Genomic DNA, 5,305 nt, shown 5'->3' on the forward strand with positions numbered 1-5,305 from the left:
ACTTAGGACCGTCCAGTTCCATAGAGATTTCCATTGTTCACCTCGAAATTTTGAGCACGTGATATGGGAGGAATTTTCATCTTTATGTATCGGTGGAAAAGAATTTTGATGTTGCCCAAATGCTGCCCTCACCACTTGTAGCACGCAGCATAGTGCATCTATTTAATTTGGTTCTCCGTTGCTCTGTCATTCTTTGCTATATGTACACTGCAGCACATTAAGATGATTTAGTATCAGAAGTATATTACTCCCTCTTGTTCGCCGTTGTCGAGTTCTTCGCCCACTGGTCAGTCGCTCCCCGGCTTGATTCGCGTCCTTTTTTTATTCCATATGCGGATTGCTTCGATTTGATTTGGTCTGAGGTGTGGATTCAGAACTGACTGGAACATGATGATTTTGTTAGCCCACTGAAGAATTACCCAACACCTCAATACTCTGCCACACTAACATCTAGTCTGAAGAATTACACACTGAAGAATTACCCACTAAAGAACATGTTGAGTTTTTTTAATCATGTGCGAGTTAATTGATACTACAGTAGTCTATTTAGTCCTAGTTCTTTGTAGGACCTTGTTATGTTAGACTCAGCATAGAAGTATGCTATTCTTGCAGTGTCTATTCTCGGTGCGTCCTCCTCCTCGGTGCTGCTGATGCCTTTTTTGTTTTTAGGATTAAGATGGTTTGCCTATCTGTGAGACTGTGACACAGGGGATTGATGTTGTTTTTGGTACTTTGTTGGTGCAGATTGCGTGCTACCTCCACTCACGCTATAAGGCGGGGGCGTCCAACACCTGCAAGAAGAATGGTTGGCGTCTGGAAACTTCTTTCACCACCATGCTAGTGATTGTGCTTTACAGTAGTTGACATGCTCTATTCCTGTCTGTTTTACTTACTGTCAAAGATGGTGTGTATTGTACACACCCCTATGTGATTTATGCACTTCACATGCATTTTCCCCATCACCCACAAACCGTAACATGCTAGTTGTATGTGCTACTGCAATTCTTGCACTTGATTTCAAATCGTTCTCTGCTTTGTGTGTGCACGTGTTTTAATGATGGATTGGCTGGTCAGATGATGCTACAACAACATATTCCTGAGATTCTCTTTGAGGAATACAAAATCAAGGTTTTAAAGACTGATGGCCAGCCTGTCTAATGTTTGTTTTCTTCTATACACTTGCTCCTTCCAGTAGGCATTGCAAGTGATGTGATCAAGTGTAGTCCTCTAGTCACATTTTTTAACCAGTACCATATGATTGTAGCATACTTCTAGTTTTAGTCATTTAACATCTTAATTTACCTAGAATGATGAAGTAGTTGCACTTGGAAGATGGGCTGAGCAAATGATGATTCATATGATTATTCTGGTGTTGCTATGTTTGATCTGGTGGTGCCAAAAAAAACTCATATGCTTATGATGAGCTTACTTTTAATACCATTTTATTCTATGTGATGAGCTTAGTTTTGTACTGTAGCCACCTTCTTGTTTACTTTGTTGAATCCTGTCTTGTGTACTAATCATGAGCTACTAGCATTTGGCTTCTCTATGCTAATTAAACCTGATAAGTATGTATACTTCTTTGAGATACGAATTCCACATTGCATGTTTATGTGCTAATTAAAGCTGATAAGTATGTATACTTCTTTGAGATACAAATTCCACATTGCATGTTTATGAGGTTCAATTTCTACAGATGTTGCCAAATGAATGTCTCAACATGTCTCTCCTTAGGGGTTGTTTTAAACCGCAAATGATCTACTGTATCAATTGTTTGCTGTTCAAAGATTGAAATCCTGGTTCTTTTTCAAAGATCGAAATGTTGTTGATCCTGTTCTTCTATGCTTAAATGGTAAAAATGTCACATTTTGCTTGTTCTAACCATTTTTCTTTATAACTTGCAGATGCTGGCCTTCCTTCATGTTTTGTCATGAGGTCCAGGATGAACAAGTTGGGAGAAGCATTGGAGCTAGTTATACTATGATAGTTGTGTTACCTGATGTGAACCATATTTTTCTGTAATAATGTGTTACCAGGATGAACCATCCTTGCTGTGTTACCACGATGAACAAGTTTGATTGTAATAATGTGCCAAGTTTGGCTCTTTCTAATTGTATTCGTGATGTGTACCATATTTTTCCTGATTAGTTGTGCTCTATTTGAAGCATTTTGTTTTCTCTCTGTTCGGATTTAAATATTGTTATTTATTTACTGGAAAATTGATATCTGAAGAATATAACAGTAACAACTGGGACCCAATGATGCTGTAATTAAGAATATGCCGTGTGACCGTGCTCCAGGCCCTGATGGCTTTACAGGTCTTTTTTTAAAGAGGTGCTGGACTATTCTCAAGGCGGACTTCATGCAACTTGTCAATGAATTCTATGACGGGAGGTGTAATTTGGAATGTCTTAATACTTCCTTAATCACCCTTGTCCCCAAGAAGCTAAGCCCTAAGGTGGTTGGTGATTTCAGGCCCATATCTCTGACAAACACGTGTTTGAAGTTTTTGACTAAGCTGCTAGCCAATCGGCTTCAAAGAGTGATCTTGAGATGTATTCATCGCAACCAGTATGGGTTCCTGCGTTGCCGCTCTATCCAGGATTGTCTAGCCTAGTGTTTCGAATATATTCATCAATGCAAAGCTTCAAAACGGCCCATCATCCTCCTCAAGCTTGATTTCACAAAGGCATTCGATACAATTGAGCATGAAGCCATCCTCAGAAACCTTCAGTGCAAGGGTTTTGATGCTCGTTGGACAGGCTGGATTAATAGCATTTTGTCCACGGGTTCTTCTTCTGTTCTTTTAAATGGTGTCCCAGGTAATCATTTTGTCTGCAGATCTGGCGTACGACAAGGGGACCCTCTCTCTCCTTTATTATTTGTCATTGCGGTTGATTTGCTTCAGTCGGTAGTCAATGAGATGTGCTCAAGAAACATCCTCACTTTGCCAATTCCAACAAATTCCAATGACTATCCGATCGTGCAATATGCGGATGACACGCTAATTGTTTTTCCTGCGGTTGATGATCAATTGATTGCCTTCAAAAAAATGCTTACCACCTTTGCAGCATCCACTGGTTTACGTGTCAACTTCAGTAAGTCATCTCTGATTCCAATCAATATGAGCGATGAAGAGGGAGCTAGGGTTGCCAACCTACTAGGTTGTGATGTGGGATCTATGCCTTTCACATATCTAGGGCTTCCAATGGGTACCTCCAGACCCACAATTTATGATCTTTTGCCTCTTGTTGACCGTATTGAGCGCCGGTTATCCGCCTCCTCGTGTCTTCTAAATCAAGGTAGTAGATTGCAACTTCTCCAGTCGGTGCTTTGCTCAATGCCAATTTATTTCCTATGCACTCTATCTCTCCCCAAGGGCATTTTACAGCAGATAGAGAGAATCATGCGTCAATGCCTGTGGAGAGGCAACACGGACAATCCTCGTCAATCCCTAGCTGCATGGGATCGGGTCTGCCGACCAAAGAAATGTGGTGGTTTGGGTGTGCTGAATTTGGGACTCCAAAATGAAGCATTGTTAATGAAGCATCTTTTCAAGTTTTTTAACAGAATGGATGTGCCTTGGGTCACATTAATTTGGGACACATACTATGCTGCTTCGCCACCACAGGTCACGCAGAGCTGTGGCTCCTTTTGGTGGAGAGATGTCATGAGCTTATACGCCAACTTCTGCAAGTTAGCTGTTCCACAAGTGCACAATGGCAACACGGTGGTTTTTTGGCTTGATCGATGGCAGTTGGGTAATAATGTGGTTCTTTTGAGTGAGAAGTTTCCTAGGCTTCATTCTTTTGTCATTGATGACACAGTCTCAGTCAGAGAATTTATGGAGCTTCCCGAGATCTCAGAACATTTCCATCTGCCGCTGTCTCAAGAGGCTTATTCTGAACTTTCTCATCTTCAAGTATTGCTGTCTTTGGTCAACCTAAATGGGGACTGCAAGGATATTTGGAAGTGGCCATCTAAATCTGGGGAGTTTAAATCAAAGTTGTATTATGAGTCTTGCTTCTCCCATTTGGTAGTTGATCCTATCTTCAAATGGATATGGAGGTCTGCTTGCACACTTAAGTTTAAAGTGTTTGGATGGCTTCTCCTAATGGACCGTTTGAATACTAGGGATATGATGCAACGCAGGAACTGGATCATTCAGGATGATTCGTGTGTCCTTTGCCTCTGTGCCTCGCATGAGGATCGTACACACCTTTTCTTTGCTTGCAACTTCAGCCAAAGGGTTTGGAATTACCTTGGGATTTCCTGGATCGCTCAACCAAACCAGAGTACATATGAGATGGCTCTTTCTGCTAGGAGGGATTTTGGTCATCCTTTCTTCACTAACGTGGTTTTTACTGCTACTTGGAATATCTGGACACAAAGGAATGGGAAAATCTTTAGGAATGAGAGACCTTCCTTCATTTCTTGGAGGAGGAATTTCATACATGATATCTCTCTATTAGCTCATAGAATCAAATGTAAATATAAGGATAGCTTAGTTCTTTGGATAGCCTCTCTCCCATAGGCTTCTTGTAAGTATTTCTTTCTTTCTTTACTTTCTATCTCCATGTAATTATGTAAACTCTTCTTAAAGTTTAATAAACACTATGAGGCTGTTGCCTTGCAGTACATAGTCAAAAAAACAACAACTGGGACCCACTTGTTAGAACCTGACAACTGGGTCCCATCTCACTAGTGGGCTCATCTTTTGGAAAAAATAAAATAAAAAAGGCCATGGCCTAGAAAATAAAAAGGCTGAATTCTTGGGCCAGGCCCATGTAGCTAATAAAAGCACAGGGAAAAATATAGAAAGGCCGAATTGTTGGGCTAGGCCCATGTAGAAAACCGAATTGGACCGGGCTGAATCTTGTGCCACATCAGCTTGCCACGCTGGATGCCTACGTGGCCTGGGGAGGTTGCTAGTGACCAAAACGCCACAGTGGACATATTTTGGTCATAAACGTCTACGACCATTCCAGAAACCCCCGCCTCGTCGTCAATGCCCAGCGACCGAAGGGCATTCGTGCGCCCCGCGAGGGAGGAGGCGACAGCACGAACGAGGAGGAGGACTCGCGCCACCGCGGAGGCCATGGAATCGGCAAGGAGATGGATCTCACCGGTCCGGTGCGGCGGGGATCCGGCGATCCGTCTCACCACATCCGTACATCTCGGGAGGAAGGGAGGTCGCCGGTGGGGCTGGGGATGGGTTTACGTGAGTGGAGATCAGCGGGGTTGGGGATGGGTTTGCGGGAGTGGAGATCGGCGGGGCTGGGGATGGGTTTGGGGGAGTGGAGAT

General features: G+C 42.7%; 1 pseudogene; it reads left to right on the plus strand.

Annotated features, from left to right (window-relative positions):
- Positions 1-1,068: 1,068 nt before the first annotated feature.
- On the plus strand, positions 1,069-1,148 carry LOC119313221 (annotated as a pseudogene).
- Positions 1,149-5,305: the final 4,157 nt, after the last annotated feature.

Source organism: Triticum dicoccoides, chromosome 5B (genome assembly GCF_002162155.2).
Source record: "Triticum dicoccoides isolate Atlit2015 ecotype Zavitan chromosome 5B, WEW_v2.0, whole genome shotgun sequence".
NCBI lineage: Eukaryota > Viridiplantae > Streptophyta > Magnoliopsida > Poales > Poaceae > Triticum > Triticum dicoccoides.